The sequence below is a fragment of the Pleurodeles waltl genome, chromosome 7 (genome assembly GCF_031143425.1).
Source record: "Pleurodeles waltl isolate 20211129_DDA chromosome 7, aPleWal1.hap1.20221129, whole genome shotgun sequence".
NCBI classification, from domain to species: Eukaryota; Metazoa; Chordata; class Amphibia; order Caudata; family Salamandridae; genus Pleurodeles; species Pleurodeles waltl.
The window spans coordinates 1,022,490,726-1,022,515,022 of NC_090446.1; the positions used below are offsets into that span (position 1 = coordinate 1,022,490,726).

The 24,297-nt window shown below is 46.0% G+C and overlaps 1 protein-coding gene across 2 annotated transcripts in view; it reads left to right on the plus strand.

Moving 5' to 3' along the window:
* Nucleotides 1-24,297, plus strand: part of ABCA5 (ATP binding cassette subfamily A member 5) — a 1,006,180-nt gene that overhangs the window by 138,647 nt on the left and 843,236 nt on the right. The window lies entirely within an intron of this gene.

A 24,297-nucleotide genomic window follows, 5' to 3' on the forward strand; every position in this document is an offset into this window, starting at 1 on the left:
CTCTGGTGGCAAAATGTTTTAATAGCCCTCCATAGCTGGGCTATACGGGCAATAAAGTCCTGCTCCCTTGTTAAAGGCCCTCGCCTTCTTTAATGGCAGGCTATAAGGCTATATTATAGTTACAGTTCCGAAATTAAAATCACAGTATCACAAAAGTACAGTTACAGAACTGTTTTAAGTGTTAAGCAATGTTTAGAGGCAACTAAGATAACTAGCTGGATTTGAATTTCTGCAGACACGATTGTTTCTGTGTTGTGTGTTGATAATGTGTAGTGTTTATATCCTTAATATTTTCAATCTCACAAAGCAAGACATCGATAGCAAATGCAATGGCATATGATTGAAAGTGTACCTAGTAACGTTCAAAGTAATGAAGGCAGTGTTTCAAAGTTTCCAGAGCATGCTTATTGCATTCAGGGAGGAATGGAGAGAGTTTGCTTGATCAGCAGACTGTTCATATCACTTGCACTTGTACAGGGTGTTTTCTGCAACATCCTACTTTACGTTTCTGATGAGGTGTACAGTGGGTTTGAGGGAGCTGTCTCTGCGCCTCTGCAATACTTGAATTGACTGGAGGCTTCCAGGTGGGCTATTTCAACATAAGCACTGTAGGTCAGCAGAGCATCAACCAATGCCACCAACATGGGCATTTGGGTTTGTTGCTAACCAGGAGGAAAAGGGATGCACTCAGCTTTATGTTCTGCAAGTACAAACAGCAGAAGGGCCAGCACACATCAAGGCTGTGGTCGAAAAGGTGTTCAACAAGGTGGAGGGAAACAGCAGCTTATATTAACAAGTTGATTTTGTCTGGCAAGTTCCACCATCAGTCATTGCATCCTCCTGATTCAAAGAGCCCAGCCAGTTAGGCTGGGGCACAGTTTCCCTCCTCCGAGAAGAGTCAAGGAATGTCCTCTTGTCAGAACAGGAGCTTAACAAAGGTCCCCACAGTTTCGTAAGTGCTGGTTGTCCCTGTACCTTACATTTCAATGGGAGGTGGGAGGCACATTCTCAGATGGCTGATTGTAAATAAATTATAACGAACAGCTTTGCAGTGTTAGCTGGCTGAAGGCTAATTTCTTCATTTCCTGCAGGAACTTGTGCATCGACTAGTCACCATTCAGAGCCAAGTTGGGCCTCCAGTAACTTACCAGCAATTCTCATCTGGGCTGTTGATATATTAACTAGCAGCATATCAGTTCTCATTGTATCTGCTTTCCCTTATTCCGAGAATGCCAGCACCTTTCTTTCGATCTTCCATACCATAGCTGGATTGCACCCTAATTCTCTGCAGAACAATTGGTTGTGCCAGTCTGCTGGACTGTTTCGATTGTGCATTGTCTGCACTTCTCTTTGCCATGCTTTTAATGGTACAGTTGCATCTTTTCTCTGTAGTACTGGCATGCTCCTAAATGGGATCGTACAAACACACTTCTGCAGTAATCCGAGATTTAGAGAAAAACAACTTTAATTTACAGTTTAATGATTATGGGAAATGTTCCAGTTGATGGAGGAAATGCGGAACCCAGGTGAAAATCTAATGGTTGAATTTATACCACCATGGATCTGTTTGATGGCGGAAATTAATCTGGTAGATTCGAATCCAGAGGTTGTATTTCTTTCTTACAATAAATGATTTTCTTTTGAAGATAAGCATTTGAGAATACAAAAGCAGTAAAATGATGTGTAACAGAAATAAAGGGAGAATAAAAACGCAGAGGAGGACTGTGATAGGATCATCAGCACCAATGAAGGATACTTGAAAGCTTGATAGCCTATACCCCTTTACCAAATGCCTCTAATAAGCTTCTATAGAATTGCACATTATTTACGGCCCACTGATGTAACTGAAAGTATTTAGGTTGTGCAAGACATGCTGACAATTAATGAAAAACAGATAGTTGTAGCCCTGCTGGGTCAATCGAAACAATAGCAATAAGGTTGGCCTGGGCTTGAATTAAAAAGGTTGTGAGAAGTAGGCCTCCTTCAAGGATGCAGTCATAAAAGGAACTGCGCTTATACTTCCTCAGTATTTAAAGAACTTCCCAATTAGTTCTCATGAGCGCTTATTTTTCCAGTGTTGTGGCACTTAGGGAATTGGTTTACACCAGCAGGGATTAGATATTGCCTCCCTGTTCTGATTAATTACAATACAATCAGATTAAATACGGTAAGACATTCAACCCTTATTGAAGCATGAACCAATAAAGCAAATACATTTAATGCATTTTACATAATATCCAAAGGGACACCACAATCCCTGAAAACAAATCTATGTTACATTTAACACAAAATAGATTCATATGTAATAGACTCCTTCGAATACAGTTGAGGCGTTTAGTCATTATCAAATTGTGAGCCATCTCAGGGCGGAATTGAAATGACAAGAGGCCTATTGCCTGTAACAAAATATAAAAAATCCCAAATGAAAAATATTTACCATGGACATATGCCTAGCCTACACATTGACCACCATAAAACTCACGGAGGACCAATCAGCCATGCTTAGGAAAAGTGAGGAACCCTGGTGCGGCCATGCACTATCAATAAAAGGGCATGCTTGCCTAAGAGAACCCTATAGGTGAAAGTGTGAGAACTCCTGAGTGAACATTGAAACACTCGATCTATCGTGAATCACCTCCATTAAAAAGTCAAACAAAATCGAGTAAAAAAGTTTACCAAAACGGGAATCAATCTAACATTTTACTATAGAGCAGGGGCCTAACCTAATCTGCTTCAAAGAACATCAACATTGTGGTACCATCATGGAAGCCACTAAAGCACACAGTCCAGTCACCAAAGGGGATACAACTAGCCCATATACCTAGCCACTGCTAAAGTGCCCATAAAACTTACTTCAGGACCTGTGCAGAGCTGAAAAACACCCTAGGGACAGCCGGACCATGCTCCACAGTCATTGATGTGTACTGAAGACGCTGGTTTAAAATCGCAGGCTAACGAAGAGCGTTCTACCAGATCACGTGATCTGATGGTTCCTGGCCACCCATATTGGATTGTAGAGGCCGCAATGTAAACAAACAGAGGGGGGGAGTGTTAGACCTGACAGCCTTAGGGTAGTCACCCCTAACTTTTTCCCTGCCTCCCTCCACTTTTTGGACACTGTTTTTGCTGGTTTATAGACTCTGCGCACTTTACCCCTGCTAACCAGGGCTAAAGTGCATATGCTCTCTCCCCTAAAACATGGTAACCTGGAATCATACCTGATTGGACTATTAATTTACCTATAAGTCCCTAATAAGGTGCACTTTATGTGCATAGGGCTGGTAAATTAAATGCTACTAGTGGGCCAGCAGCACTGGTTGTGCCATCCACTTAAGTAGCCCCTTTTCCTTGTCTCCGGCCTGCCATTGCAAGGCCTGTGTGTGCAGTCTCACTGCCACTTCGACTTGGCATTTAAAAGTTCTTGCCAAGCCTAGAACTCCCCTTTTTCTACATATAAGTCACCCTTAATGTGTGCCCTAGGTAACCCCTAGGGCAGGGTGCTGTGTAGGTAAAAGGCAGGACATGTACCTGTGTAGTTATATGTCCTGGTAGTGTAAAACTCCTAAATTCGTTTTCACACTACTGTGAGGCCTGCTCCCTTCATAGGCTAACATTGGGGCTGCCCTCATACACTGTTGAAGTGGCAGCTGCTGATCTGAAAGGAGCAGGAAGGTCATATTTAGTATGGCCAGAATGGTAATACAAAATCCTACTGACTGGTGAAGTCGGATTTAATATTACTATTCTAGAAATGCCACTTTTAGAAAGTGAGCATTTCTTTGCACTTAAATCCTTCTGTGCCTTACAATCCATGTCTGGCTGGGCTTGGTTGACAGCTCCTTGTGCATTCACTCAGACACACCCCAAACACAGGGTACTCAGCCTCACTTGCATACATCTGCATTTTGAATGGGTCTTCCTGGGCTGGGAGGGTGGAGGGCCTGCTCTCACACAAAGAACTGCCACACCCCCTACTGGGACCCTGGCAGACAGGATTGAACTGAAAGGGGACCTAGTGCACTTCTTAGCCACTCTTTGAAGTCTCCCCCACTTCAAAGGCACATTCGGGTATAAAACAGGGCCTCTGCCCTACCTCATCAGACACTTGCTGGAGAAGAAACCTGAACCAGAAACTACATCCTGCCAAGAAGAACTGCCTGGCTGCTCAAAGGACTCACCTGTCTGCTTTCTACAAAGGACTGCTGCCTTGCTGTTGCCCTGCTGCCTTGCTGAACTCTTGTCTGGCTGTGAAAGTGCTCTCCAAGGGCTTGGATAGAGCTTGCCTCCTGTTCCCTGAAGTCTCAGGACCAAAAAGACTTCTCTCTTTTACTTGGACGCTCCGTGCGCCGAAAATTTCGACGCACAGCTTGTTTCGCGGCGAGAAAAACGCTGCACACCGACGCTGATCGACGCAACGCTCTGGGGACGATCAAAGATCCGACGCACGGCCTTGCAAGGACAACGCCGCCCGACCTCTAGAGGAGAAATCGACGCGACGCCTGCTGTGAGATCGTAATTTCGACGCGCAGCCCCGCAGATCGAAGTCTAGAGGAGAAATCGACGCAACGCCTGCCGTGAGATCGTAATTTCGACGCGCAGCCCCGCAGACCGACGCGCAGCCGGAGAACAAGCAGGAAAATCCACGCACAGACCCGGGACATCTGGTAATCCCCGCGATCCACAGAAAGAGACTGTCCACGCGCCGGAAAGCGACGCCCGACTTCCCCGCGTGGAAAATAACGACGCAAGTCCGTGTGTGCTTGGGAGAAATCGACGCACACACCCTTTTTCCACGCACCTCTTCTCTTGTGGCCCTCTGAGGAGATTTTTCCACTCCCAACCAGGTACTTGTGCTTAAAAGGGACTTTGTTTATATTCTAAAGACTTAAGACACTTTATATCACTTTTCAGTGATACTTCTACAATTTCCCATTGCTACTTTATTCTTTTTGACCTACAATTATCCTGATAAATATCATATATTTTTCTAAACACTGTGTGGTGTATTTTTGTGGTGCTATATGGTGGTATTGTATGATTTATTGCACAAATACTTTACACATTGCCTTCTAAGTTAAGCCTGACTGCTCGTGCCAAGCTACCAGAGGGTGGGCACAGGATAATCTTGGATTGTGTGTGACTTACCCTGACTAGAGTGAGGGCTTTTGCTTGGACTGGGGGTAACCTGACTGCCAACCAAAAACCCCATTTCTAACAGGGAGGCATTCAGGTTTTGTTAATTCGTGGCATCCTGAGGACAAAGAACATTTTGTTAATACTGCCAATATGGGCAGAAAGTCCCATGCACCAAAAAAGACAAGCTTACTAGAAGCTTGTGCCCCTACCAAGGAGTCCGGCACCCTGGGACGTGGGGCGGTTTAGTGGGCCATGTGCTGTAAAGGATCCTCACACAGCCATGCTGGAATAAAAGGCTGAAAGCGCCCGCAAGAACAAAGAACCCTATATTAGCAAGTAGTCCCGAGCTCAAAATACAAGAAAAGCTTACTAGGAGGCTTGAGGCCCTACTAAGGAGTTTGGCAGCTGTGTGTACGGGTGTATGCATTGGTGAAGGGAGGGGGTGTATGAAGGGGGGGGTCTGAAGAGGAAGGGAGGTGCGGGGGAAACATGGGGGGGTGACCCCTATCAGTGACAGAGAACAGATTCCCTTTTGCTGATAGTGCCTACTGCCTTGGTTTTCGTGGCGGTAAGGAAGCCACGAAAACCATGGCGGTAGGCGGGGTCATAATACCACAGGCGGGCAAGTGACGTCCGCTGTGGTGGTCGGTGTGGTACTGCCAATGTCATAATGACCCCCCCGTTGTGTTCTAATTCTCCTGGTGGTATATTGCACTGACTTAACTTTTAAACACCTGCCAAATTAGTTATTGAGAGGAGACAAGAGAGAAAGGACTTTCTGTTAATGATGTGTATATAATATATGTGTTTTGTGTTAAATGTAACAGATTTGTTTTCAGGGAGTTCCTTTGGATATAATGTATAATGGCAACACTAACTTTGTACATTCAATGAATTTGGTTGATTGATTCATGCTTCAATAAGAATTGAATGTCTTATTGTACTTAATTTGATTGTGTTGTAAGTGATTCCCATTTTTACACCTTATTTTCATAGATTGTTTATAGCCCAGGTGGTTGGGGTTACACGGGCACACCCCTCAGTTTGTATCCTTGTTCTGGTTAGGTTCCTACTGTATTTTATGGTACTCCACCTTCAGATGAAAATACCTCTGGATCTTTAAGTCATAGGATGATAGGTCAAATAATCTATCTTTTGGGTGCCAGGTCTTGTCAAAGAGACACTTGAGAATGGTTGAGGGTTAAGGGGGAAAAACATGCATTTCTGGAAAGGTGAAAACGGCTCAGGCAAAGTTTTAGCAAAGTGCATGCAGGTACTAAAAAAAGGCACAGTCCATCATTGACCAAGGCATATAGTTGCCCCTTTGGTGATGCAAGTGGTTCCGTTCTTTTCATGTTCTGAGAACAGCTGGATTGCCAGTCCTCATGACCAAGAGGCAAGCTCTCTTCCTCTACACAGATCTTAGTCAACTGGATCTTGAGCTCGGTTTCCAGAACAGGGTAGATCTGTTCCTGGTAGGGCAGTCCACCTGCTCATATTCACGACAGTGCCCTGTACGGTGTTGGAGGGATGTGTGATGGAAAAATGCATGCGTAAATCAGACATGCCTTTACAACACGGTCTCTAACGACCGTGTCTTTACCACGTATACCTTTACCAAACATACATTTACAACGAAATTCGTTGTAAAGGCATGTTTGGTAAAGGAACATGCATGGTAAATTCTCCCCTGCCCCACACCCTACACCTGACCTTGTTTTAAAACCTAAACCGCCCTGTCCTAAAAACTACCTGACTTCTCATCCCACCCCGCCCAAAACCCTACCCTGTCCTGTCCTAAAAACGACCCGACCCCCAGCTCCCACCCAAGCCCTAAAAGCTACCCTGCCCTGTCCTGAAGCTTATCCTGCCCCGTCCTATCCTAAAAATACCCCGACCCCGCCCTAAATCATAAAACCTACCTGTCCTAAAAACTGCCCCTCCCTGTCCTAAAAACTTTCTCGACCCCCCCACCATGAAAACAAAAAAAACTACTCTGCCCTGTCCTAAAAATGACCCTACCCCAGCCCTAAAAGCTACCCTACCCTAAAAAAACTACCCCACCCTGTCCTAAAAACTACCCCGACCCCTACCCTAAAACCTAACTTGCCCTAAAAACTACCTGACACCCCACTCTAAACCCTACTCTGTCCCAAAAACTATCCTGCCCTGTCCTAAAATCTACCCAGATCCCTCGCCATAAACCCTAAAACTTAGCCTGTCCTAAAAATTACCACACCTTGTCCTACAAAACTACCTCGACTCTCCTGCCCCCACCCTGAACCCCAAAACCTACCCCACCCTGTCCTAAAAACTGCCCGACCGCCCGCCCTAAACCCTAAAACCTACCCTGTTTAAAACCTACTCCGCCCTAAAAGCTTTCCTTTCCCTTTCCTAAAACCTACCCCGCCCGCCCTAAAACGTACCTGACATCCACCCTGCCATAAAATCTACCCTGCCCTAAAAATGAACCCACCCTGTCCTAAAAACTTACCTTACCCCTCTGCCCTAAACCCTAAAACCTTCCCCACCCTGTCCTAAAAACTACCCGACCCCCTGCCCTACACCATAAAACTTACTGTGTCCTAAAAACTACCTCTCCCTGTCCCAAAAACTACCCGACCCTCCACCCTAAAACCTACCCTGCCCTCTCCTAAAAACTACCCGATCCACACCCTAAACTCTACAAACGACTCTGCTCTGTCCTAAAACCTACCACACCCTGTCTTAAAAACTACCCAACCCCCTCTCTTGAACCCTAAACGCTACCCTGCCCTGTTCTAAGGCCTACATCAACCCTATAACTTATCCTGTCCGAAAAACTACCCCATCCTGTCTTGAAAACTACCCTGAGCCCCCGCCCTAAACGCCCTGTCCTAAGACCTACCCTTCCCTAAAAATGACCCTCCCTCCCACTCCCACCCTAAAAGCTACCCTTCCCTGTCCTAAAACCTACTCTGCCTTGTCCTAAAAACTACTCCGCCCCTCGCCCGCACCCTGAACCCTCAAACCTCCCCGCCCTGTCCTAAAAACTACCGACCCCCACCTTTGCCCTAAACCCTAAAAGCTACGCTCCTTTGTCCTAAAACCGACCCCACCCTGGCCTAAAAACCACCCGACCCCCCCCACCCTAAATCCTAAAACCTACCCTGTCCTAAAACCTCCCTCACCCTGTCCTAAAAACTACCCCGCCCTAAGCCCTAAAACCTACCCTGCCATGTCCTAAACCTACTCCTCCCTGCCTTAAACCCTGAAAACGACCCCTCCCTTTCCCTCCACCCCAAACCCTAAAATCTACCCTGTCCTAAAAACTCCCCACCCTGCCCTAAAAACTACCCTGATCACCTACCCTAAGCCCTACCCTGCCCTGACCTGAAAACTACCCTGACCCACCCTAAAAGCTACCCTTCCCTGTCCTAAAACTTAGCCCGCCCTGTCCTAAAAACTACCCCACCCTAAAACCTACCCTGTCCTAAAAACTACCCTGATCACCTACCCTAAGCCCTACACTGCCCTGACCTGAAAACTACCCTGACCCACCCTAAAAGCTACCCTACCCTGTCCTAAAACTTACCCCGCCCTGTCCTAAAAACTACCCCACCCCACCCTAAAACCTACCCTGTCCTAAAAACTTCCCCATCCTAAACCCTAAAAGCTGCCCTGTCCTAAAAACCTACCCCATCCTGTCCTCCAAATTATCCCAACTCCCCATCCCACCCTAAAAGCTACCCTGTCATAAAAACTACCCCGACGCCATACCCTAAAACCTTCCCCACCCTATCCTAAAAATTACCCCTACCCTCTGACCCTGTCCTTAAACCTACACCAACCCCGGCCCCACTTACCTTTCTCTCCTCTGGTCGCTACTCCTTCCTGTCCCACCCAGGCTGCTCTCTCTGCCGTTACCACGCATATGTGTGCTAAACGCATGCGTAGTAAACACATATGCGTGGTAATGTCAGCGTGGTTAATGCATAGCGTTGCATTGACCTCGTTGCTAATTATGTTTCCTGTGTTGGAGACTTGAGTAAAAGAGCAACTCAAGGTCCTAATCCGAGACTTTCTGTGAGCCTCTAAGTCCAAGCAAATATAGGGAAGTAGCAGTGGGGGGCAGCTCTTGGGTATTTTGATTGGTACTTGTGGAAATTCAAGGTGAATGTCAAGGTGTGCCATCTTGTAAAAATCTTACCTGCCAGGAAAAGAAGACGGCATCCTCATCTATCCTTCATTGGAGAGGAAGTAGGCAGTAGTTTGGGGTAGCGAGAGCTCATCGGTTTAAAGATATAAGTATTTTGGAGACCTAGCCCCAACATTCTGATCAGGCTATACTTTGTGAATTGCCAAAACAAAGCCCACTACTTTAGAGGTGACGATGGTGTGTATAGGGACAGTCACAGGCAAGATATCCTAACATGTTTTGAGCTAGCTAGTGTCTGTGGACAGGGATGCAAAACCTACCATACACTCCATATGGCCCAGTGTGGGTTTGGATGCCCTCTGCCCTTCCTGGAAGACAAAAGGTTTTTACCAGGGCAGGTACATGCAGGTTCTTATGACCACCAAAATGAAGACAACCTAAAGGGGAGACTATATTTTGTGCCATAGTCTGCATGTACTTAGAGAGGCAATTCCCTCAACAAGTGGGCTCCCAAACATGTGCATTCCTATTATGATTACACTACATATATTCCAGGGTTAGTGTATAGGGGAATTTCCAGGAGGCCAAAGTGCGTTCAAACAAAAAGTTTGTCTTACCCTTTTTCAGGTGTACATTAAGTAAGCACTGGAAAATACAATAGTTCCTGGTATAGTGGATCCTGTTTAGTTTTAATAGGTCTCAGGAGTCTAGCTTAGCCTTCTGGCTTGCAGACCTATGCCCCGTCACCTAGTGACTTTTAACCTACTTAGCCTGCTCTGTCTTAGCCTACTTATTTTATTATTTCTTTTAAGATGGCTGCCTCTGTTTAGATTTAGAGCAGTATATTGATTTACGTTATCAGTACTTCTCTGTGAAGATGTCACTAGCAGCGTCAAAATTAAGTGATGTACATAGGTATTCAAATCATGTCCTTTCCCACTTACGTGTGACATGAACATAGTGTACTTTTGGTGGGAATTGTTTCTGTAATTGACTCTGCAAGCCTGGCCCCTTATCTATTCTTTGGGAACATACCTGCATCAGGGGTCCTGCAAGATCTTTATAAATACATCGCACAAAGACAAGGTTATCATAGGGATTCCTACCAGATACTATTGATGCCCTCTGTGCTGCACATCGCTTTGATGCAGACCTAGCCTTCGTGTTACCACCGAGTCTGACCTAGACCTCATTCCAAGGTAAAGGGGGTTGGGGTGCGCTTCTCATTGACATGGTACTGGCAAATTAGGTAAATCACACCTAGCTCTCGTTGGGTTAGAGATAAGCTTCTTTATGCTTGGTATTTTACATGTCATGTTTATTGCAATATGGTGGAGGTCTTTTCAATCACACTTATTTTGTTAGGCATTATCCTAATCATTGCAGCTCATGCATGTTATCGTGGATTGCAGCCTATTCAATAAATATATTGAAAACTCTCCTTCCTCTCCTTTATTGCCTATGTGTGACTGAGACTTATTGCTAACGTGAGAAAAGGATAACTTCCATTCTACCATAACTCCCATGAGATGTCGCACTCTAGAGTCCATGGATAAGGCTGCCGGAAATCACCTTTTACTGTTTGAGTTTTTGGTGAGGTCTTGCTTGCGATCCAGAGGGCTGGGCCGACAGTTGTGACTTGTTGTAGGATTTTCGTAGTCGCCTGTCATCCCTAAACCAGCAGTCTCACCTAGGAGCGAGAGTCCAACTACAACATGGCACCACCAACGATGGTGTTTTGGCACTAATTCACACACACAACAGGTATACTGTCTCACACACCGCAGGTACCCCGAGTACCATTATACGGAGACGTCTGTGGTCTTGGGGATGGTCCTTCTCAGCTGAACAGGGAGCACCTAACAAGGCTGTAGGTTATTTAAACTTGAGCTCTTAAAAGGACTTTCTTCCCATTTGGTGTTCCTTCTCTTTACACATTATCCAACGTGGCTAACTCCATAGATATTCAAAGAAATGCTGGACATGCATTAACACTACATCTAATAGCGCATGGCTTGAAAGATGAGGGCGAGGATGTTACATTCATAGTGTAAGCCAATGAAGGTTACCAAACAGAAACAGAAACATTCTATTCTTGGTCACCTTTCCTGAAGAAGACCATGCAGCATTCACATTTCATACATACAAAATAGCAAACGAACCACAATGGTACCAAGCTTACCAGTATCTTGAAAAACCTATTACCTATCAAGAACATCATTACTGGTTTAATGGTGCCCTATCACATGCAATATAACTCGTGAGATTAGGTCCCATATGTAATGATAGACCAACGTGGCCAATGTTTGCCACGTATACACCACATCCAGGTGTACAAAACATGCAGGCAGCTGATCTGCGCAATCTTTACAATGAACTAGTATTATTATGTAAACGACTTGTTCAGTTCGTATTGCAAACATTGAACACGACACAAGTGCACCCAGCACCACCAACACAAGCTGGATACCAGTTGGCCGTTACTGGGATTAATCCACAAACAGTACATTCTATGATGGGCAAAGTGGCCAGGGAATGAGATAAAATACTGTTCTGGATAGGACAAAAATACAAATCATCTGGAAGCTCTGTTTCCCCATACAGGACCTCAGGACAAACATAGAATTCTCACAATGTGCTTACCATTCGGAATGGTTCCCTTAGAGGATGACTGCACCACACGGGGTACAGTCTTCGCTGCAATATACACTACCACACATGGTACCCCGACACTTGCGAACTTGCCGGAAGTGTTAAAATAAATTCAAAATGAGCACGGACTGCTTCAGCCCTGGATTTGGGGATGAAACTAGTGTGTAACTTCGACACAGTCTCTTCAATCATACTCATAGTAGTATTAAAGAGGAAGCTGTAGTGTTTGCCAAACGCCAGCAGCTTATTGAGATTCCACAGTTGGAACAGGAGCGTCAACTACTGAAAATTAATTCTGATACCTATACTACTATAGGACGGGATAGTTTGAGAGTCAAGCCGAAAAAACTTGAACTTCAGAGTACCACCCCTAAGGATGATACAAAACAAGCACAAGAGGGTTCTAAAAAGCGCTGGGATAAACACAAACAAAATAGAAGCCAGAGAGCAGACTCTCCTCATCCGGAGAACTCCAAAAGGAGATATAATCTCAGAAATAGAGAAAATATAAAGGTTCCTGACAAATATACTGATTCACCTCCCTCTAGTTCCTTTCAGGACACACCAGGTATACGTAGTGAGAGAGTGGGCCAGTCAGAGCAACGTTCTGACCACGTGAAACAGAAGAAAGACTTACAGCAGTCTTCAGGCAAGAAAGAAGACAAGTCCCCACAACAAACGCCACAATTTAAAAAAAGAAAGGTGGCCGCAATTTCAATTAAACATTCCAGCAAAATTGAGAACATTGCTGAAGAACAAGACGTGTGCAGTGACCCTGCTGGACATCGCGGCAGACATCACGATATGTTGCCAGAGTCTGAAAGATCATCTGGATGCAACAGCAACTAAAGACTCTCCTGTAGTCGAGACTGAAGACGCGCAAGTACTCCCACTGGACAGGGTTTATGATTTAGATATCCAGAGTGAGGGAGACATAGAGCACACCATTATTGTACTTTTCTGGGATTGACTTAATTGTCATATCCTATTGGAAGAAAGAGAGTGGCCGCCAGTAAGCTATACCTGAGGAAGATGTCATTTTGCCTTGATTCTCAGATCATGTTCCGTAAGTGGTAAAAGAAGCATATGTTGTAGACTGGGCTTTGCCGCAGGCACCTGCGCTATACCGCCACTACGGAGGGTGGGATAGAGATCCCCCCTACCATGTAATACTGATAAGGTCTACACCCCAGCCTCAGCCACAATATCCTGTTAAAACAAGGCGATTTGTTGTAGGATTGGCATAGTCACCTACAAACAAAAGTACTGTCATCCTTGAACCAGCAGTTTTGCCTAGAGCAAGAGTCAAACTACGACAAAAGCTCCAGTGAGAGAAATTTTCACTGAGCTCGAGTACCAGGGAGTAATAGAGCCCTGCTTCTCTTTAATGAATAGCCCCTTACTCCCGTTGCAAAACCAGACCATTCATATAGAATAGTCTTAGACTAAAGACACTTAAACAGTGACACACGCACATATGCAATACAAAATTCCCACAGTACTGCACTAATTAACAACATACTACATACAAAAATACAAAACAACCTTGGATATTTCCAAAGTTTTTTCTGCCAGAACTTAGCACATGAAATTCGGGACCTGAGTGCATTCTCATTTGGCTCACAAAAACGCTACTGAGGTTATACAAATTCCAAATGTCTTCAAAATTTAAATGACTAATTACACCTGGTTTTGTTTCTGATGACTGTTATGTTCAAATAAATGATTCAGTGCTTTCTGAGCTGCAGGATTACACTGTATTTGAAAGTGATGATGTATACATGAACACAGCGAATTATAGGGAAATGTTCTGTTTTAATCATTGGGGACCTTACTATCTCCACTGAGCAACCAGACATAGATCAGTATTTAATTACACACAGTGGGAACACTGTTCAACTCCACCTGTGGGGAGCCCCATAATATATGTAGATGAATTTGTATGCTTTTCTGAGCATGACACTGCAAATGCAGAGTCATATTATTTCAAAATGCCACCTTCCAAAATGCAAAACTTTTTGCTAATCGATACCAAAATAATCTGTCCAGATTCCTTTTTTTCCCGACTTGCTGTGGAAGGTTATGCATATTGGAAGAACAGTGTTGATGTAAAAAGTGTATGGGGAACGCAAGATTGGCGAATTCAGGGTAGGGAAGCTCTGTTTGGAGCATTCCTTTTTAGGGTTGAGCCGCGTCGCATGCTCTTGCGCATGCGTTTCACTAAGCGAGACACTTTTGTAATTAAAAAGGGCTCGGAGCCCCGTCCACGGTCACGTCAGTATTTGTCATTGGCTTGTGGGCTTGGCTGTTAGAATCTGCTTGATTTCATTAGTGGAAGGCATGCATACGTCATGCCTTTTCCGGTGGATAGCCCTCCTCGAGCGCATCGACCAAGTACAGAAAACATGCGAGGCTCGCTGTTTTCTGTCCGGCTCGTGAACTACTTTTTCTCTCTTTTCCCAGCGCTATCTCGCTTGGCAGAAGTCGAGCGCTTTACATAATATTGACCCTGTTTCAAAGTTAATTGCACTATTTCCGGTTAGTACATAAATGCACTTTAGCAGATAGGTTTCATTACCAGTGAAAAGTCGGGTTAGGAGTTTACAACGCTATCAGCTTTAACACAAGCAAACGCGAGACCCATTGCATTGCAAATGCTTGTTCCTGTTCAAATTATATTTTAAAATTACACAGTTCAACAGACATCCTGCCTAGGGTTAGCAAAAATAAAGGAAATGAATGGGCCCAGTATCCCCACACCAGCCAAATTCACCAATTGGCAATCATTCTTAAACATTACAGAGGAAGAATTAAGAGCTTGGGTTCAGGATGGTACCTATAATTCCACACTTTCAAGTCCCAGTGGGTGGTTATTTTGGCCAGTAGACACAAGCGGGTGTCAGGCGCGTTTTGTTAATTCCTCAGAGGGTTTCAAGATTAGCTGGCCGGACCCTCTCTTTGTCTCGGGTCAGCACTCCAGTTTAGTTACCAAATACAGTGTTGGTAAACTGTGCCAACAATGGTTATGCACTAAGACCTTAGCAGCAGTTAAAGAGCACCTTAGTCCCCGATTAGTGTGATCTAATACCTGCATGTTGTGGTCAGAGAAAACGTAGCTAGGAATAAGCTTCTTAGATAGTTCAATCGTACTGCCCATTCACTACTTCCCTTGACTTCATCGACTTGTCCTCTAAGATGTGCTGACAGTTTTAGCTTCCGAAAGGCGGATTTATTCTGCCATATGTATAGTCTGAAGATTTGTAGATTTTCAAGTCCAGATACGAGAGGTGCTTCAGGGAAAGCAACTCCAGTACCGACAGTTGAACGAGACTGCTTTATCATGAACACGCATAAGGAAGGCTACAGTCTTGACCAGAGAGACAGGCGCATGCTCCTGGGATTTATGGAGTGCAGCAGTGAGGGAAATCTGTTATTTCCGGATCCTTAGTCCTAAACGGACAGGTGAATGCAGAATGGTTGGGCGTATGCAAGTAGTATGCTTTTATGATGGAATGGTGAAAAATGGGATTCCATTAAAACAATACCTGTTTAATAGGTGTAATTTCTTTCAGTTCGCGAAGGACAACGCCGTTGTTTCTTGTTTTTAAAAGAAAGTAAAACGACTACAGACGTTCAGATATGTCATCAGGGTATTTGTCGGTAGACAGGTATTTTAGGGTTGTTTAGTAAACAGTGTTGTACCATCCATGCCTGTTATTAATTACAAATATGCAAAATAAAAATGTAAAAGGACTTTCAGAATAAGATCGTTTTGAACATGTTCCTCATTTGGAGGGAAAACATACTCTTGATTAGATAACATCACAAACACAAAATTAATTGAAAACACTTTCAGAGGCTGTAGGAGAAAGAATTAGTTATAGTATCTTAACAGTGAACCGAAAATACAAAGGAATGAAATTAACAGAATAAACACAGAACACATTCCAGGTGATCCTAGAAAGCATCCATCACAAGGGTGTAAAGCAGTGATTCCCAATCTTTTGACTTCTGTGGATCCCCACTTTATCAGTAAAAGAACCTGGATACCCCCACTGAATCATTATTGGAATCCGGGACCCTCCCCCCTCCAAAATGTCATTACTGAAAGCTGTGGACCTAATCTGCTAATATTATTACCAGTGGTGGCCTGTCCTTTAGGGCGGAGGGGCCACGGACCCCCCCCCTTTTGCCCCTCATGAAGAGTGTCTGTCAGGCTGCCCAAAGGCCAGCTTCATTTTCAGCTCAGACAGCCAGGAGTGAGCCATGTGCGATTTGCGCGTGCATGTTTGAATGGTATGAGTGTTGTTAATGGATGTGTGTGCGTGCGTGTTTGTGTGTGAAAGAATGAGTGTGTGTGTGTGTGTGTGTGCTTCCCACCCACCCCCTCCCTCCTAAAGCTGCCGGCTGCCACTGATTATTACATTTTCTAAGCAGTCACGGACCCCTTGAGGAGGCTTCGCAGTCCCCGAACCACAGGTTGGGAACCACTGGCGTAAAGAAACATGGGATACATCAGGAAAAGCAAAGTGATTGGAAAAATCGTGCCCTGATCTGTGCCGTTTAAGTCTGCAATTTATACAATGAAAAATGAATTTGACCATAGCAGTAACACAAAACTGGAGAGAGGGGTAAGAGAGCAGCAAGATATTTGTTATAGCTAATAGATGTAGTGTGAATCCTGTGTATTTCATTGTGGTGGTGGGGTGGGCAGGGCTGTGCTGGGACTTGGTTGCACAGATCTCTCAGGTCTGAGGCTCATGCTTATGCTGATACTCCCTGGCTGAGCATCTGGCAGAAGATGGAGAGTCTCTAGAGGAGCAGTCCGAGCCATGAGGAAGATAGCATGCAGCACTCAAGCCTGCTGCTTTGGGAAACTGGTGTTCTACGTGAGCCCTCTCATAAATGCCTGCTGTAATACAGGATAATGTAGGGTAGTGCCAGACCCCCTTTTAGGCCACGCGGCTTCAGCCATGGGGGCTGGGGTAATTTGCCTCTACTGTCCAAGGGTACGTCCTACTGTGGCTCTGAAAAACTGGGACAACTACAACCCCTACAGTAGTTGACTCTTAGTGGTAGTCACAGACTTCTTCACAGGGCGGTTGGTATTGAGGTGTGGCAGGCTCACAGAACTCAGCAACTGACTCAGGAGTGCTTTCATGTGATTGTTTAGCCTAGTGCTTCTCTTCAGAAGAGAAAAGTGCTCTATTTCACAATACTACAAAAACACAAAAATGTGTAAGATCACCGATGTACAGGTACGAGTTCAAATGCCTGAACGCTGGCCCCTCTCTCACTAACCCCTTCTCCTTCTTAGAGTTTTAGGACCTGGTGGCACAGTAGTTAGTGCAGGTGCAGCACTTACACTCTTTTACCATGTAGGTGGTAATTATGGCTTTGGCAGTTCTGCCACGCCGGCGGTCAGACCGCCGACAGTGTGGTGGGTCAGGACTGACAAATTATGACCGCAGCACTGAACTGGCTGCATCACAGCCAGTTGACAGCCTGTACCGCCAGGGTGGTGGGACCGCGGTATTATGAGTATCCTTTCCTCCAGGGATTCCGTGGCGACAGCCCTGCCACAAAATCCTTGGTGGAAAGGATACTGGCGACAGGAATATTAATTCCTGTCGCCACAACAGGACTCCCCAACCCCTCTCTCTCCATGTAGGAGGCCCCCCCACCACTGACCTCATCAGAAGCCCTCCACCCCCCCCAAGCAGCGAAGCCCCACGGTCCCTGTACTGACCTCACCACCCCGACCCCCTTATTTACCCCCTGTAGGAAAGTACCATCTTGCCTGGCATGTTACCCCCATATTTCACTGTATATATGTTGTTTTAGTCTGTGTCACTGGGACCCTGCCAGGCAGGGCCCCAGTGCTCATAAGGGTGCCCTGTATGTGTTCCCGGTGTGATGCCTAACTGTCTCACTGAGGCTCTGCTAACCAGAACCTCAGTGGTTATGCTCTCTCTGCTTTCCAAATTTGTCACTAACAGGCTAGTGACTAAATTTGCCAATTCACATTGGCATACTGGTACACCCTTATAATTCCCTAGTATATGGTACTGAGGTAACCAGGGTATTGGGGTTCCAGGAGATCCCTATGGGCTGCAGCATTTCTTTTGCCACCCATAGGGAGCTCTGACAATTCTTACACAGGCCTGCCATTGCAGCCTGCGTGAAATAACGTCCACGCTATTTCACAGCCATTTACCACTGCACTTAAGTAACTTATAAGTCACCTATATGTCTAACCTTCACCTGGTGAAGATTGGGTGCAAAGTTACTTAGTGTGTGGGCACCCTGGCACTAGCGAAGGTGCCCCCACATCATTCAGGGCAAATTCCCTGGACTTTGTGAGTGCGGGGACACCATTACACGCATGCACTGTACATAGGACACTACCTATGTACAGCGTCATAATGGTAACTCCGACCATGGCCATGTAACATGTCTAAGATCATGGAATTGTCACCCCAATGCCATTCTGGCATTGGGGTGACAATTCCATGATCCCCGGGTCTCTAGCACAGAAACTGGGTACTGCCAAACTGCCTTTCCGGGGTCTCCACTGCAGCTGCTGCCAACCCCTCAGACAGGTTTCTGCCCTCCTGGGGTCCAAGCAGCCCTGGCCCAGGAAGGCAGAACAAAGGATTTCCTCTGAGAGAGGGTGTAACACCTCTCCCTTTGGAAATAGGTGTGAAGGCTGGGGAGGAGTAGCCTCCCCCAGCCTCTGGAAATGCTTTGATGGGCACAGATGGTGCCCATCTCTGCATAAGCCAGTCTACACCGGTTCAGGGATCCCCCAGCCTTGTTCTGGCGTGAAACTGGACACAGAAAAGGAAAGTGACCACTCCCCTGACCTGCACCTCCCAGGGGAGGTGCCCAGAGCTCCTCCAGTGTGTCCCAGACCTCTGCCATCTTGGAAACAAAGGTGTCTGTGGCACACTGGACTGCTCTGAGTGGCCAGTGCCAGCAGGTGACGTCAGAGGCTCCTTCTGATAGGCTGTTACCTCTCTTGGTAGCCAATCCTCCTTCCTAGGTAGCCAAACCTCCTTTTCTGGCTATTTAGGGTCTCTGCTTTGGGGATCTCCCCAGATAACGAATGCAAGAGCTCACCAGAGTTCCTCTGCATCTCCCTCTCCACCTTCTGCCAAAGGATACACTGCTGACTGCTCAGGACGCCTGCAAAACCGCAACAAAGTAGCAAGACAACTACTAGCAACCTTGTATCGCTTCATCCTGCCGGCTTTCTCGACTGTTTCCAGGTGGTGCATGCTCTGGGGGTAGCCTGCCTCCTCTCTGCACCAGGAGCTCTGAAGAAATCTCCAGTAGGTCGACTGAATCTTCCCCCTGCAACTGCAGGCACCAAAAGACTGCATCACTGGTCCTCTGGGTCCCCTCTCAGCACGACGAGCGTGGTCCCTGGAACTCAGCAACTCTGTCCAAGTGACTCCCACAGTCCAGTGACTCTTCAGTCCAAGTTTGGTGGAGGTAAGTCATTGCCTCCCCACGCTAGACTGCATTGCTGGGTACCATGATTTTCTTCGTGGACAGCCAAGCCTTGGTCCCGACACTCCTTCCTGCAGTGCACAACCTTCTGAGTTGTCCTCCGGTGTCGTGGGACTCCCTTTTGTGACTTTGGGTGGACTCCGGTTCACTTTTCTTCCAAGTGCCTGGTCAGGTACTTCTGCGGGTGCTGCCTGCTTCTGTGAGGGCTCCCTGAGTTGCTGGGCGCCCCCGTCTCCTCTTCCAAGTGGCGACATCCTGGTTCCTCCTGGGCCACAACAGCACCCAAAAACCTCTACCGCGACCCTTGCCGCTAGCAAGGCTTGTTTGCGGTCTTTCTGCATGGGAACACCTCTGCAAGCTTCATCGTGACGTGGGACATCCATCCTCCAAAGGAGAAGTTCCTAGTCCTCTTCTTTCTTGCAAAACTCCAAGTTTCTTCCAACAGGTGGCAGCTTCCTTGCACCCTCAGCTGGCATTTCCTGGGCTCCTGCCCACTCTCGACACTGTTGCGACTATTGGACTTCGTCCCCTTGTCTTACAGGTACTCAGGTCTGGAAATCCACTGTTGTTGCATTGCTGGTGTTTGTTCTTCCTGCAGAATCCCCCTATCACGACTTCTATGCTCTCTGGAGGTAGTAGGTGCACTTTACACCTACCTTTCAGGGTCTTGGGGTGGGCTATTTTTCTAACCCTCACTGTTTTCTTACAGTCCCAGCGACCCTCTACAAGCTCACATAGGTTTGGGGTCCATTCGTGGTTCGCATTCCACTTTTGGAGTAAATGGTTTGTGTTGCCCCTATACCTATGTGCTCCTATTGCAATCTACTGTAACTTTACACTGCTTGCATTACTTTTCTTGCTATTACCTGCATAATGTTTGTTTGTGTACATATATCTTGTGTATATAACTTATCCTCATACTGAGGGTACTCACTGAGATACCTTTGGCATATTGTCATAAAAATAAAGTACCTTTATTTTTAGTACTTCTGTGTATTGTGTTTTCTTATGATATTGTGTATATGACACCATTGGTATAGTAGGAGTTTTACATGTCTCCTAGTTCAGCCTAAGCTGCTTTGCCATAGCTACCTTCTATCAGCCTAAGCTGCTAGAAACACCTCTTCTACACTAGTAAGGGATAACTGGACCTGGCACAAGGTGTAAGTACCTCTGGTACCCACTACAAGCAAGGCCAGCCTCCTACATTGGTTGTGCAGCGGTGGGATAAGTACTTGTAACTACTTACCACTTTGTCACTGTGTGCTTTTCATAAGAGAATAATATACAAAACAAGTTCAGTGTATGTACACCTAACCAAAACGTTTTGCTTTTCTCCTCTTAAACTTTTTATTAAGTTCTGAAAAGTACTCTAAAACTGCTAAAAGTTTCTAAAAAGTTAGAAAAAGTTTTTTTCTCTGTTCTTTAAAAAAGTTCTGAAACTTTTTCTTCCTTCTCACTATTTCTAAACCTTTTACTGTCATGTCTGTAGAAGACTCTACTCTTAAAATGGTCAATACTACTTATGACAATTTGAATTGCAAGAGCCTAAGGAGTCTCTCCTTTGATAGAGGTTTAGTGATAGGAAATAACCCTACAAAAGAGTTTCTATTTAACATGCTTATTGTGAATGATGAGTCCCAAGCAGGCACTTCAAATGAGAGGTTTATAGAAGGTTCCCATTCTGAATCAGGGGATCTCCTTGAGGGAGGTGGGGAGGGTTCTGAACCAGATCTGCCCCCTAGCAGGACACCCAGTAATGTTGGTAGTAATAGAGGTTCCCATCATAGTAGGGAAGTCTTTGTTCCTAGAAGCCAAGTTGCTAGGGTTCCTTCAGTTAGGGACAGGCCCCCCTCTGTTGTTTCCAATTTATCTTCTGTGTCCAAGCATTCCCAACCCACCCACCCTGAAGACAACATGTTAGAAAGGGAACTCAAAAAGTTGAGGTTTGAAGAGACCAGATTGAAGCTTAAACAGCAACAGCTGGCCTTAGATCGGGAATCCCTAGACCTGGAGAAGGAGAGACGGAGATTGGGGTTAGGACCCCATGGTGGCAGCAGTATTCCTGATAGTAATCCTGTTAGAGAGCATGATTCCAGGAATCTGTACAAGATAGTCCCCCCTTACAAGGAGGGGGATGACATCAACAAGTGGTTTGCTGCACTTGAGAGGGCCTGTATGGTACAGGGGGTCCCTCAAAGGCAGTGGGCTGCTATATTGTGGCTATCTTTCAATGGAAAGGGTAGGGATAGGCTCCTTACTGTTAGAGAAAGTGATGCTAACAATTTTGCAGTTTTGAAGGATGAACTCCATTTGGCTTAACCACTGAACAATACAGGATTAAGTTCAGAGACACCAGAAAAGAGTCCTCACAAGACTGGATAGACTTTGTTGAATGTTCAGTGAAGGCCTTGGAAGGGTGGTTACATGGCAGTAAAGTTTCTGACTGTGAAAGCCTGTATAATCTTACTCTGAGAGAGCATATTCTGAATAACTGTGTGTCTGACTTGTTACCCCAATATCTAGTGGACTCAGATCTGATCTCTCCCCAAGAATTGGGAAAGAAGGCAGGCAAATGGGTCAGAACAAGAGTGAACAGAAAAGTTCATACAGGGGGTGACAAGGATGGCAAGAAGAAGGATGGTAAGTCTTCTGAAAAGGGTGGGGACAAAAGTAAAACTGAGTCTTCATCAGGCCCACAAAAATCCTCTGGTGGGGGTGGTGGGTCCAAATCCTCTTCCAATAATCAACCTAAAAAGCCTTGGTGTTATTTGTGTAAAGTCAAAGGCGATTGGACAACTGATGCCAGTTGTCCAAAGAAAAACACCAAACCTCCCACTACCACAACCCCTACTGTAAATTCTAGTGCCCCTAGTAATAGCATTGGTGGTGGGAGCAAACATACTAATAGCCAATTCAAGGGAGTAGCTGGGCTCACTTTTGGTAATTTAGTTGGGGTTGGTCTTGTTAAGGAGACCACAGAGGCTGTGTTAGTCTCTGAAGGTGCCATTGATTTGGCCACCTTGGTTGCTTGTCCCCTTAATATGGATAAGTTCAAGCAACTTCCCCTAATAAATGGTGTTGAGGTTCAGGCCTACAGGGACACAGGTGTCAGTGTTACCATGGTGATAGAGAAAACTGGTGCACCCTGAACAACACCTACTTGGTCAGCAGTACCAAGTGACAGACGCTCATATCAACACTCTTAGCCACCCCATGGCTATTGTGAATCTCATCTGGGGGGGGGGGTTACTGGTCCAAAGAAAGTTGTGGTTGCCTCAGATTTACCTCTAGACTGTCTACTAGGGAACAATTTAGAGACATCAGCTTGGGCAGAAGTGGAGTTGGAGGCTCATGCAACAATGCTGGGAATTCCTGGGCATATTTTTGCTTTGACAAGGGCTCAGGCCAAAAAGCAAAAAGGACAGGGTAACTTGGATCCTGGAACAATGGCCAAGTGCTCCCTAAAGCTAGGGCTAGCAAGGGTAAATCCCTACCCACTATCCCTCCCTCTACAGATGATTCTCCTTCTGAGGAAGAAGAATTTCCTCCCTGTGCAGAACCTTCACCAGAGGAGCTGGCAGCAGACACTGTTGAGCTTTTGGGTGGAGGGGGGCCTGCCAGGGAAGAGCTGAGTGTGGCACAGGAAACCTGTCCCACATTAGATGGTCTCAGACAGCAATCTGTCAAGCAGCAAAATGGGGATGTCAGTGACTCACATGGAGTTTACTGGGAGGAAAACCTCTTGTACACCGAGGCAAGGGACCCAAAACCTGGAGCAGTCAGGCGATTGGTCATTCCCCTGCGTACAGAGAGTTCCTCCTAACTCTGGCACATGACATTCCCTTGGCTGGGCATTTGGGCCAGATCAAAACACGGGAAAGGCTTGTCCCCCTTTTTCACTGGCCTAGGATGTCAGAGGATACTAAAGATGTTTGCAAGTCTTCTGTGACCTGCCAAGCCAGTAGCAAGACTGGTAGCACACCAAAGGCTCCCCTTATTCCACTACCTGTGGTTGGGGTCTCCTTTGAAAGGGTAGGGATTGACGTAGTTGGCCCCCTTGACCCTCCTACTGCTTCAGGCAATAGGGTTATCTTGGTGGTTGTGGACCATGCCACAAGATATCCTGAAGCAATTCTTCTAAGGACCACTCCAGCACCTGCAGTGGCAAAAGCCCTCCTAGGAATCTTTTCCAGGGTGGGTTTTCCAAAAGAGGTTGTATCAGACAGGGGTAGCAACTTTATGTCTGCATACTTGAAAGCTATGTGGAAGGAATGTGGTGTAACCTACAAATTCACCACTCCTTATCATCCACAGACTAATGGACTGGTAGAGAGGTTTAATAAAACTCTCAAAGGTATGATAATGGGACTCCCTGAAAAACTCAGGAGGAGATGGGATGTCCTGTTACCTTGCCTCCTTTTTGCTTACAGGGAGGTACCCCAGAAAGGAGTGGGATCATCCCCTTTGAACTCCTCTTTGGACACCCTGTTAGAGGTCCACTGACACTTGTGAAGGAGGGTTGGAAACAACCTTTAAAAGCTCCCAAACAGGACATAGTGGACTATGTACTTGGCCTAATATCCAGAATGGCCGAGTACATGAAAAAGGCCAGTAAAAACCTTCAGGCCAACCAAGAGCTCCAAAAGCAATGGCATGACCAGAAGGCTGTTCTGACCCAGTACCAACCAGGACAGAAGGTGTAGGTATTGAAGCCAGTGGCCCCAAGAGCACTCCAGGACAAATGGAGTGGACCCCATCTCATTGTTGAAAAAAAAGGGCGAGGTCACCTACTTGGTTGACCTGGGCACTGCCAGGAGTCCCCTTAGGGTGCTCCATGTCAACCGCCTAAAACC